The sequence below is a fragment of the Neodiprion virginianus genome, chromosome 7 (genome assembly GCF_021901495.1).
Source record: "Neodiprion virginianus isolate iyNeoVirg1 chromosome 7, iyNeoVirg1.1, whole genome shotgun sequence".
NCBI lineage: Eukaryota > Metazoa > Arthropoda > Insecta > Hymenoptera > Diprionidae > Neodiprion > Neodiprion virginianus.
The window spans coordinates 4,995,867-5,009,351 of record NC_060883.1 but is presented as its reverse complement, the minus strand read 5'-3'; the positions used below and the strand labels follow the sequence as shown (position 1 = coordinate 5,009,351).

At 33.2% G+C, this 13,485-nt stretch overlaps 1 protein-coding gene across 3 annotated transcripts in view; it reads right to left on the bottom strand.

Moving 5' to 3' along the window:
- The window catches only part of LOC124309414 (5-hydroxytryptamine receptor 1-like), a 100,570-nt gene that overhangs the window by 80,850 nt on the left and 6,235 nt on the right, over positions 1-13,485 (bottom strand). Inside the window, exon 1 of one of the 3 annotated variants that reach the window (XM_046773069.1) lies at positions 9,666-9,777. The exons of the other annotated variants lie outside the window; for them this stretch is intronic. The gene's annotated coding sequence lies outside the window, so the exon portion shown is untranslated. Of the gene's footprint in view, positions 1-9,665; positions 9,778-13,485 lie in introns of those variants that run through there. 3 annotated transcript variants of the gene reach the window in all.

Below are 13,485 nucleotides of genomic sequence, written 5' to 3'. Positions count from 1 at the left end.
CAAGATTCTCCGGCTCGCAATCAGATATTTAATTCCAGAATTACCATAAACAGGAACTCGCGTTAAATAAATTCGTCGTATCTTAATCAGTGCAATAATATGGCGAACGAAGATAACTCGATTACCTTATTTAATTGGTACAAATTTAAACGACGTTTCTGCAACATTTATAAGCACACGGTACCGTAATCTTTACATTTTACTGTCTAAAGAAAAATATTCTGCAGTTCGTTGACCTGCGGGAATTTTTTATCCTTACAAAAAATACACACCGTAATATATTTCTTTTTTTTTGCTAATTTGACTGTTTCGATGTAATATTATCTCAAGACAACTACGTAATAAACGTAGATGATTTTTACGACTGATATAATATAAAGCGTGAAGGAAAAAAAAAAAAAAAAAAAACGTCGCGTGTACGATTTTTCAGAAATTGCATCTCATGGGCAAAAATTCAATTTCCACACGAGTGTAAAATTTACTCAAAAATTTATGTCTATGGGAAAAAGTTTTTAATTGAACAAGAAAAAAAAAAAAAGAAAAAAACACTGCATCGCAAGATTGAAGCAACTTTTCGTAAAATTTTGCGACAGTTTTTTTGCCTCGCCTCGTTTACGTTACAATCGCGAGGATCTGCGAATTCCTGTGAACGCGTAGTAAACAGTGCGAATCTGTATAACCGGTAATTATTCAACGTCCCGCTGAACAAGACGCTTTGTCTCAATTTGTCGAGAGAAACCTTCGAGTAACTTTTTTTTTTTCTCTAATCTTCTACGAACTGAGATTTGGAACAAAAAAAAAAAGTAAAAAACTAAAAAGGACGAGCTCCTCGTCTCGGAAATCCTTTAAATACGTTGAATTTGAATTTAAAAAAAAAAAAAAAAAAAATTAAACAACGAAATAAATAATTGCAAATAGTAAGTCTCCTTCAAATTCCGACATATTGCATAAATATCTATCTGCTGAATTGTGGCGAAAACAATTCTTTATTCAAAGACATTTTTGAACCATTATATTACCTTGCTATGAAATTTACAATCTTAATTTTCACAGACTGAGAGATATTTTTAGTTTCGGTTATCGCTCGGTCCTCGACTATTTCCATTTTTTACCACAATCGACAAAATACAGTTCTAGGTAGAAAATGAAAATTAGTTTTCTAGCCGTTACTTGTTTCGATTTCTTTATTTCTCTCTTCTTCTTTTCTTTTCTTCAGCTCACTCGTCGAATTCACTGGGCATAAATTTGACGATGAGAAAGTTGAACGAGAAGAAGAAAAAAAAAAAGAGAAGAACAAATAAATTAAAATTCATTCAAATAAGAATGCTGTTTCGTTTGGTAAAGAGAATTATCTTGGTAGATACTTGAGATTTTATATTTTTTATTTTTTTATTTCTTACTTTCGCCACCATTTTACATTACTCATCGAACGTAACCGGAGGTGTTATTTCCTTCATTTTTTTTTCGCTGTTCGTACGTTCAAGTAAACACATGTCTCATCGTATTTGACATGACGGAATAAATAGGTATATGGATAAATATATATGTATATATATTACTTGTCAGCTGTTTCAACAAATCCTTACTATAACATTTTAGTTTTATACTTTATTTGACACCAGCTGTGCAGCTACCGTGACTCAAGTTTCCGTTTTTTTTTCTTTCCCGCAATAGTTTTGGTTCTACTTCGTTGGTTTGCTGATTCAAAAAATTTATCGTCACGCAGGATAATATCGATGGAATAACGTAACGATGCAATTTTCGAGCAGTCGGTTTCAAAAGAAAAAAACAAAAAGAGAAGAAGAAGAAGAAAGAAAGAAAAGAACTAAATCCTCCAACACTATGTTAAAAATAAATTAAAATTGTTTAGAATTTTGCTACAATTGTTCTGTATTTTTTTTCTTTTCTTTCTGTTTCTCAAGTTTGTAACATTTGTCTCTAAAATTTGACAACGAATAAAATTCGTGGAAAAAACTTGGAGACGTGGTTGTGACGTGGCGAAGTGATTGTTAAAAAAAAAAATAAATAAAAATAAATAAAAATAAAAAAATAAAAAATCTATCCAACAGGGATATTTATGGAGTTCGGAAAATCAACGTTTCGGTAGGCCAAAAACAACGCCTTTGAGGTTCTCGCTGTCGCTCGAGGTTTGAAATACGCCGTGAATTCGAGGGAAGCTCCGAAGCAAATTTCCCAAATTCTATTTGCGTAAACCTAATAACACCGAAATTCCAATCCCTTGTTCACGAGCCATTCCGCGCGAAAATCGTCAGTCAGCTGTCGAGAAGTTCTGAAAATTATCTGTTATGAGAATCGGATTTCATTTTGTCGAAATTAACGTTCAATTTCGCGACTTTTGACGTGTATAAAAATTTACAGCAGAAGAATAGTGATTTCATTTTTATTCTAAACATTGAAGTTAAAGCCTTGTTTAAATAAAAAAGTAGATTAAACCTCACAAATTTATTTTGCGTCGCAATTACCAAAAAAGTTTCGACAATGGCGCTAAAATTTTTACGCGTACCTCGTTTTTCGTAATACCAGCAATATTCAAACAGTTTTTTTTTTGAACGATACCCGTTTTACTCAATTTTTCTAGTTACTGTAACAAATGAAATTTTTCTCAGTGAAAGCACAAAAATCATTTTTCGAACATTCAATTTAACGGAAGCTGTTTCTTGTTGCTTTTTTCAATTCTCCGTCATTCTGTCGTTGTACAAAATTAGTTTTAAGCGACGTTCGGTTTTTGTGTTTTTCAATGCCACAAAAATCGTACAAAAGAAAAAAAAAAAAGAAAAATCCTCTGTATCACAAAAATTTGGCATTTTCGATACCTCGAACATGTTTAATTGTACGGACAATATTAGAAATAGATCGAATTGTGAATCGATGGACCAAAAAAATCGTCCAAATAAGAGAACGTATTTGTGGAATGTCCCCTCAATTCAAATATCTTATCGTGTAACTCTTATAATTCAGTTATCGCCTTCTCTCTTATGCTTTATCTTTATAACCGGGTAAAGATATTCCCGCTGTAACGATCTCTATACTAATTATTACATAAACCCAGATTGACTATTAAGAAAGATCGAGAATTTCAACGTAATCCATAAAAACATATTTATACAGAATTCCTATACTTGAACAGAAAAAATGAACTCGATCTCTGTTTCTTTATATATATATATGAAAAAGTTGCATAATTATTACCACGGCATCGATATGTATTCCGAAGAGTGGATAATTGTACATCAATAAACATACGTGATAAATAATTCCGATAAGATCGTACAAATGCAGTTCGATAAGAAAATTATCACCGTTAGGATCGATTTTACAGACTGTGAGCAAGATTGTTGTGCAGTTGAAAGAGAAGAATAAAAAATAAAAAAAATGTACTGTCCCCGAGTCTGTAATTATACTTATTATTATACATGCCTAATGAATTTATTAGAAAATTTTATACCCACTGTGTAATTTATTACATTTGTTAGAGTTGCCGGTAAATTGTTATATATATATTTTTTTTTTCGTTCGAATTTCTTTTACCCACATAGCAAAACAACGGTTTTTATTCAAATTATTGTTCGTGAGTCGAAAAAACGTGTGACGAGCAAACCAATCAGTGCAATTAAAATTGCAACGTTAAACAAGTAGTTCGTTTCGATTTATTTTACATGTCACTTCGCTCTATTATCGGTCTAAATAAGACCTCAAAGTCGGTTCCTTGTTAAACAACAACAACAATAATAATAATAATAAAAATAATATTTTAATATACTTTTTGATAAAGTTTATAGTGAAACAAGTGTAGATAAATAATTATTTTAGTTTAACGATTCGAACGAACGATCGTTTTTTTTTTTTTTTTTCAAGAGGCAAATAAAAAGTGGATTTACAATGTGCGAAACATTTGCTACTTGTGGAATACATGGGGCATTCCGTGTCAAATTTCCCGATTGTGAGACGAAAATTTTTTTTCTCCCTTTCGTATTTCGTATTCTACCGCGACTCTCGAGTTGCGGTGAAAATATTTTTTCAAACGAAATGTAGAGGAGGATGAAAAGAAAAAACAAAAAAAAAAAACGAAAACAAAGAAAAAAATAAACAACGATCGTTAGAAACAGAACAACACTATCTCTATTATATTGTTAATGATGAGTATTTTTCACAATATTCGAAACGACAAATTTAACTTGTTTATTAAAGTTTGATTTATCACAGAGCTTCAATTGCTGTAAAACTTTTTTTTTCATTCGGCCGCACGGCTCGTAATAAAAATGGGAAGATAGGAAAAAGAGAAAAAAAAAAGAACGCGGTTCAAATTTTTTCAAGTTATGTAAACGATAAATTCATTTTTTACTGAAAAAATCATTGTCTTATTAATATTAATAATCCTTTTTGAACAATTAACACGAAGAATTCATTGTCAAATAAAATAAGCTCTTCGTATAACTAGAAAAATGAAACAAGCGTTAAGATTTTGGCGTTAAAAAAAATCCATTTGACAATTTACCAATCAGTCTAGAAATTTTTTTTAATAACCAAGCTTTATCGTTTAAAAATTTGGGATTTTTCAACTATGTTTAAATTTCTATCGCGTCACGTGACCAAGTGAAAGAAAAAAAACAAATGAAAAAGGTACGATCAAAACCGTCGACTAACGTGTTTCACGAGTCGAGAAATTCCCACGAAACGATCCTGAAATACTTTATAAAGTTTCGGGATTTGGTGTAACGGGAAATTTAATCAAACCCCCGGTAATAAGATTTGATAACCGTCACGTGTTATAAAACCAGGTAACCACAAAATTTTGGGTTTTGAACAGGTACGAGAAATTTTACGACAAGTGTAAAATACCGCGTGCGAAATTGAAATAATTGCGAAATCTGTTAATTGCATGCCTAAATTCAATCAACGATTAATCTCCGTTAATAAGTAAACTTGATACTTTAATTACAGACCGAAAATTTTAACATCTCAGCTTCAACAGCTTCGTGATTCATCTGGCCGAAGTTCAGACGCAAAATTACTAAATTATATTTATAATTATAAAATATTTTGCGCACAACAATAGAAAGACGAGTTAATCGATCATCGATCATTTTATTTTCTACTTAATTTATGATTTTTCAGTCGTTATTAAACGAACTTTAGTCAACTGTGATACGAAATTGTCGAAACATTTACGGAATAAATTATTATTAACACGTCAAATAATACAAAATCAGATAGAAATTAATTGATTGTCGCAGCAGGATTTTTCGTTTATTATAGAAATAAGTTCGATTGAAATGATATCTTAATAATACATGTAACATGTACTTTTGTTTTTTGTAACACTTTTCTTGAAAATTTTTCTTGAAAATTAATTGAATGACATGATTTTATAACGGTTTAAATGCATTAGAAAGAAAAAAACATGGTACTTTCTTACACGATTTTAACTTCAACCTCGAATAACTTTCGAAAGAGTTTAGTTACGGAAAAATTATACGAGAGCGTTTTTGCAGAGCATTGAATTCGCTACAAATATTTATCGACACTGCCTCGTTACCGAGCTACAAAAGTTCAGAAATAACTAAAATTATTCGCTCGTGTTAATTAAATGGAAAAAATGAAAATCGCCGCCAGGAAGAACTAAATATTAATATCAAGGGTTGAAATTGTAACGTATTATTTCCTCTTCTTACATATGATGTTGAGAAAAAAATGTTCGATTTCTTTTTACAACAATTCTAATATATATGCGTGCAAGAAAATCTTTTTATCGGTTTTTATCGTCTCGCGGTGATAATACAAACGATATAATGATAACAATGAGAAGACTACCAAGTTAAACACCTGCCTAATATTCGCGATAGAATTTCAGTAAAGCCTGGATATTATTTGCAACAATATCGCGCAGCGATTCTTTCACTGTCACGGCTCATGATATTTCGAGAGAGTGACGGATGGATGGAATATATATCGTTATATCGACGATAATCATCGCTGTAATCATCATACGAGAGCTTGCGGCGAGACATCAATTGCTTCCGTTAACGCTCTTGTGCCAATCACTCAAATAATCTTATCGCACAAATGCAAAGGTGGGCATGTGAGCAGAGAACAAGAAAAAAAAATAAAAAATAAAAAAGTCTCAACGAGTTTGTTTGTTTGATTAAAACTGATTAAAAATCAAGGCTTCCGTACATTGTTTTACACCTAATTTTACACACTCTGATTATGATTTTATATTATTATTATCACGTGTGTGTGTTTGTGTGTGTGTGTGTCGCTGAGAGAAATTTTTAGTCTCGGTTACCGCTCGGTCCTTAATTATTTTCATTTTTTACCACCATCAACTTGTATCAACTTTACCTTTACATTCGTTTTCACAATCAAAAATCTAACGCTGTATTGTAATTCGTGCAACCGATGATAGTCGCGATCAATTATTCATTGCACAACGTTTCCGTTGTACTTTCGATCAGTTGTATATACACGCGTATTTGTTGTACTATATTTTCTTTATTTTCATTTTTATTTATTTTCTATCGATGATTTATGGCGGACAGGTGGCGAATATTAACCGACGATCGATTTGGCCACGTTATTTATATCGATAGGTACGTGTTTATCGGATTATAACGACAATTCGGAATTCCAGAAGTATTCGTTTTATACACGCGTATTCGAAATTCGCGCTTGAGTGAAGTCTGCGTGATTGACCGTTCTGCAATTTGTCAGTCGGAGGAGTCAATTAAGGAACGATCGATAATTGATGATGAAGATTTTGATTGAATTTGGTGAAAAAATCGCGGGGATAGTACGGATGATCGATTGAAAGTGAAAAAAACAAAAGAAACATAAGGGCGAGGCAAAAATGGGATTCCGGTGTAAAGACGCGAATGAAATTCACGTTTTATCTTGATTATGATTTACTGAATTTCAGTCAACGCTGGAAGTTGCAAACTAAATAACGAATTTTTTCTTAAAAATGCATCGTCATTCGAAATTCCACCTCATTTCAAATTGAATGGGAGAAATAAAAAGGGTGCAACTGCGATTGTATTTTTTTTTTTTTTGGAAAAATTGAGAAAATTGTCATTTTGTTTGTTTTTTTTTTTTAACGGCGTTTAAAGTCTTTTATAATCCTAATCTTCGATTTCCGAATTCTCCGTGTCAGTGAACCCTTTGAGTGACAGGTTCTTGTGCTGTGTCAAATTTTATAACAAGTTGGTATTGCGCGGTTTTTGGGTGTCGCTGATTACGAATCTGGAATCATATTTCAAAAATTCAACTGATTTTGACGATTTTTTTTTCAATCAATTTGTTCCAAACGATAATAATTTACATTGTATCGCAATGATTACTCTCGGGCATTGAAAACCAGTTGACATGCTGTCGGAAATAGCAAAAAACCGCAAAGAAATAAGTCTTAAAAATTTCTTAAAACATACAAAATAAAAAAAAAAAAAAATATGATATAAGAATAATTACCACTATGACTCGAAGGGTTAAATTACATTCCAGCGAAATGATAATTACAAATAAAAGTCGTTACCTAGGATAATGAAATCCAAAAAAAAAAGACTTGAAAATAAAACAAAGCACTTGATATTCAATTTACAATGTACGCACAGGAAAGGCTCGTCTGTTTTATAATGCGGATTTTGTGTAATGAACTTGGACGGAAATTGTTTCGTTCGGCTTACATTACTTGTCACGATGTTTATTTATCTTTTCTCCAACGAGCGGTTGGCAGTCTTCGAGCAATTGAACCACGCTTTCCGTTGCTACATCTGCAACTCTTTACTTATACTCGAGCCAGACTCTAACAATTTTAACACGCTCCGAACCCGCGTCACGCCTTTCGAGCATTTTTTTTTTTTTTTATAATCAAGAGACGGAAAAAGAGAGAAATTAAAAAAAAAATCTTTTTGGGGATTTAATTTTTGGTTATGATATAAGTGAATAACGACGAATCAAATATCTCAACGGGGTGAACGAAATAAGGAATTTTTTAATAATAAAAGTCAAGATATCAGCCGTTTGAAAACAGGTTTTATAATTATAAACTTCAAAATTATTTAACTCTGGTATTTCTTTATCCGATTCTCATACTTTTCGAATTATTTTCTTCACTTTAAGGATTTCTCGAAATTGCCCGAATCAATTTGACGAATTTTAATCAATTTGTGCAATGCATAAAAATATATCTCCATTTGTATAATTACACATTTTTCGAGTTATAATTCCACTAATTCTAACCTGAGATTTCCCGAAAATTGGACAATTTCACCAAAATTTTGTCAGTGAACAAAATAAGCCCGAAAAACTTCAGAATCGGACGTAGAAAAAAAGGAGGAAAAATACCAAAGAAAAAAAAGAAAAAGTGTGCAACACAATTTTGAACGTTCTAATCTGCACAAATTCATTTCCCAAATTGTCAACATCTTAGCTTGTGCGATTCGAGTTTGGTAAAATAATCATTTTCACGTTGCAGCAGAGACGTCGTTTCATTCGTATTATTAACCATCGACACGTTTTCATTGTTTTTCCTTTTTTTTTTTTTTTTTTTACTATACTTCTAACAATCTTTCAGCAACGCTTGACTTTGAAAATCGAACTTCCGTGCAACTTTTACTCCATCGATTAACCGCTTGATCACAACAATTCCTCCACAGCCTCCTCCTCGATTATTACAGAAACGGCAGAATGCGTTCGGTATTTAAACGGCATGCGAGACGCGCCCCGAGTGCTAAAATTTTGTCGTAAAAACCGGCCTACAGATATATTAGGTACCTGAAGCGAAAGCATATATATATATAAATATATGCGTTTTCTTAAATATTGACCAAAACTTCACGAGGCTAACTTCATAATCATTCGTTCATCAATTCGTTCACTTTTATTTCGATCAATAGCGTCAGCGAATTTTCCTTACATCGTTTTAACTATTTGCCATCAATAATAGCTCAGATTAATTTCTAGGCGGACAGAAATTTTTAGTTCCGGTTTCCGCTCAGTCCTTAATTAGTTTCATTTTTTTACCACGATCGACAAAATATTGTTCCAGGTAGAAAATGAAAATTAGTTTTCTAGCCGTTACCGGAAAGTCTAGCATCCGTTGCTATTCTTTCTCATTACGATCGCTGTTGCTAGATTTTCTTGCAACTCGTTTTGCAAGTTGTTTTACTCAATTTTTCTACTTAATATATAAGAAATGAAATTTTTCTCAGTGTAAATAGATATTTCTTATTTAAATCCTTTTCATTCCTTATTTGGTTTTCTGCATAAAGATATCATGTTTGGAGCGAGAAAATGCAGTTCAAGTTTTTCAAATTTTAGTTTTTCAACACACACTTATCCGGTCCCTACTTATAAAATTTCTTCGTTCAGTTCCCTTTATTTCCCTCGCCTCGAATTCGTTCCGACCAATTGAAGTGTCCAATTAAGTGAATCGCGGTGCGGAGCAAGAGAAGGAGAAAAAAAAAATGCCGATAATTGTGGTAAAACACCGATTAAATGTCTGCAATTTGCTGGATAATGCCTGTATACGAAACTCGTTTAAAAATTTTTCACTTTCTATTTTCTTTACATCGCAATTACAATCCTTGAAATTGGACTAAGAAAAGAAACTGCAATTTTGTGTCATGTAAATATTATAATCAACTCACCGTTCGAACGCGTTTATGTTCTTCCTCTTCGTAAATTTCCTGTATATATATGTACAATATTACGAAAAGAGTAACTTCACTTGTTTAATTATAAAAAAAACAAAAGAACAAAAAAAAACGTATTAAATACCGTTAGTCGTTTTATAATTACTGCGGTGAGTCGTGTAATTTTTAACTACAAATACAACTGTCGTTTTCACACTCGTTTACTTGGAAAAAAAATTCCGACACATGTGGGTAAGTATACGTATAATAATCAACCTCGAACTGCGTTAAATATATTTTAATAATTGTGGTAGAAAAAAAAAAAAAAAAAAAAAAAAACTTATCGATACTTCATTTGTCAATCCGAGCATCTGATCCTCTTATATTCTCAGTGACGAATATAATCGACCTGTAATTGCAGACGTTGCACGTAATTTAGAAATTTTTGGGTTTTTTTTTTTTTTTTTTTCTTGCAACGAACTTTTTTTTTCTACAGTATCGTTTATTTATTGTTATTTTCTTTTTAAAATTATTATTATTATTATTATTGTTATTGTTATTATTATTATTATTATTGTTGTTGTTGTTGTTGTTGTTGTTGTTGTTGTTATTGCTGCAGATATTATCACTGAACCATGTTTATTGCGAGGGGTGGGGGGTGGGCGTCGAGGTTTTCGTTTCGTTTTTTCCGGTGATTTGTTAAATCCGTTTGACTTTACAACAATTACCTCGGTACGAGTTTATACCGTGACTCGTTCGGATTACGCGGCGCGATAAGGCGCGTCAAATCGACGCATCCGCAGCTTCAACGACGGCCGTCGTACGACTAGCAGAGGTGGTGTACCAAAGTTGTCCGATACCAGTCGTTTCGAACCACCGGCGCAAGCGCCGGACCGATAAACTATTGCCCGACGCCGACCGCCGGTCCCAGGTTTCCGCACCTGAGGGTGTCCAAGAATTGATACCGTGTGCCATGCGACGCCCGGTAACAGCACCTGACCTCTTACATCGACCCTGAATTTTCCTGCCTTAACTATTCTCCTCGTATCCCTTAAATTCGTTCGTCAATTCGACGGCCTATCCACTATTTTTCATTCCCAAACACGGCTCTTTGCACTTTTTTCATATTCACCGTTTTGAATTTCCCGCCTAACGCGAAATTAACTGCGTGAATAAGAGGGGTTGAGTATCCGCAAGATTTTATCAAACCCGTGCTTCATTTGATTCGAACTAAAGGTTTCTTTGCCCCCTTTTCAATTGAGACCGTTTGAATTTCCCGCCTATCGTGAATTAACTGCGTAAAAAGAGTCGTTGAGTATCTTCAAAATTTCATTCGAATTCTGTCCGGCCGAGGATAATTTTGCCCAGTTTTTTTTTTTTCACAGGTTTCGTCGGTTAATTCGTGAACGTGAACCTTATTTTTTTTTTTCAAAAAATATTGCTTTCCCTTTTTCGATTGGACGGTTTGAATTTCCCGCCTATGGCGAATTAACTGCATCAAAATTTGTCGCGTATCTAGATTTTACCTAACCCGTGCCTTGTTTCATTGCAGAATAATATAAACCTTAATTCTTTCCAGCAGCACTTGATTTCCCTTCTCATTTCTTACAACTAGACCCGGTTTTTACTTGAAAATTACAGGAAAGAACATATTAGGAAAGACTTTTTTTTTTTTGCAAAACTCATCTGTCATAGAATTTTAATATCAAGAGTTGGACACTTTCTAAACTGTATGACGTCCTCTCAAATCTTGTGCAGTAAAAATAATTCAAATAATAATATAGATAGTCTTCCGTTGCGTGATGTTGGTTATTTTTAGAATAGACTAATAGCTTAGATGTAGATAAGAAAAAAAGGAAAATTGGATCCCAAGGAGTTTTCGACTTCCATGCGAACCGGCACCGGTTGATCATTGCTAGACGATAACAGAGATGATGTCCAGAATATTTACTTTTAGCTTGTTTCAAGTATAACAATAAACAATAAGCGCCAAAGATTTCTGTAAGATTTCGCGAAAGCACTGATATTTGTGAAGTTTACGACTAGATACAAACGTGCGATAAAGCGCGAGGTCATAAATGATTTACGAAATGTAGGTAATCGATAGATTCTAAAAACAAAAAAAAAGAAAAAAAAAAAAAAAAGGAACGGAGGATAATCAACGTTCGGACGTAAAAAATGGCTAAAAAATTACGGAAATAATAGATCTCGGCTAAAGTTATTAAAAATAACTACGTTATAAGCATTTGTAAAATATTACACATAGGTAAGCAAATTGAAGCGGCAACGGGAAAATCAATATTTCCGCCGTCGACACACTTGCGATATTCTATTTTTTTTCCGTTATACGTACGAACGATCAACATTCCCAAACTAACAATTCATCGAACGTTATTTCACCCGCCTGCAAACAAATTAATTACTACGCATAAGAATAGTTTAGTTAAAATTTCACCCTCGACGAGAGCTTGATGGTTATGCGAGGAATTTGCTGTTTCGAGAAAAAAACAAAAAAAAAACTATTCCACCATCACGTGTAAATTTCGTGTCAATTACGTTATCATCGTGGATATTATGCAAACCGTGGTTATTATTCCACAGAGCATGAAATCAGACGAGAAAATAAACCGTTTCAGCAATCCTTCACGATTTAGTAAAAATCGCGGATCCGACGAACGCCAACTGATCTACTTTTTTCTTTTTTTTTTTACCCATCAAAGAGAAAAAAAGTGTTGATTTTTTAAAAAAAACAACGAGATAATTAATCGTTCGATAAACTTTCGGGGAGTGTGTAGAAATTTCGGACAGTTGTACACGTCCAATTCGTTTCTATTGCGGGGCAATTTGATACGCGAAGTGCGCGTTGTTCGTCTGACGATGAAACTTTGAATTTAGCGTGGAAACGCTTAACACGTAACCCATCTTTTTTTTTCTTTTTCTAACTAAAATTAACCACACGCGTTGTTAATCGCGTGGAATTAATCATCGTGCATGTGTATACTTGTACCAACGGAACGAGATCTGCCAAAGTGTTGGCTCGTGATTGCACAGAGTTCAAGTCTTTACAGATATAACCACATCGCACCTTGCTCCGTGAGAATAGTAGAACGAACAAGTCTCTCGAGTAGCGAGAGATACATTATGTATATTGCGTATAATCGGGGTACAACTGTCGCGACAATTTGTCGACATTTTGTTTAATTTCATACGCGCGGTGTGATTAAGCTCCGGTTTACCGCTATTTGGTAAAAGTTTAGTCATTGTGTACACTGACATCGATAACGTGACAATCAAGCGGCATGAAATTCAGGGAAGAGGATTTTTGCTCTGACGAACAGGCGAACGAGACGAAAAAATCAACGATGATAAACTCCTGTTTTACCTAAGAAACTGCAGTTTAGCGACTTGATCGTTTTCAGAAGACAACGTTGCGTATAATTTATCTTAATTCTCTTCTCTATCTTTTTCCCTACAGCGTGAATTCCTAACGACTGCACGATCTGTCGTCTCCTAAAATTTAATACGCACGCGCTAAAATCCGAGAGCAACTGTTTATCAATCACACTGACAAAATAATATAATTAAAAAGTATAATAACGCTAATCAAAAATTTCAAATATTTTCCAATAAAAGTACAAAAAAATATCATATGCGGATATTTATATTATTTTTTGTGTAAAATTACTCTATTTCTGTTGACCTGAGACTGTAAACTTTTTTTTTTTTTTTGCTAATTAATTCAATACTTGACTCACAAAAAGCACAAAAATCATTTATTTATGAGATATTTTTAACCTTTGTATTTATGTATTTGTGCTTTTGGTGAGTTAAGTAT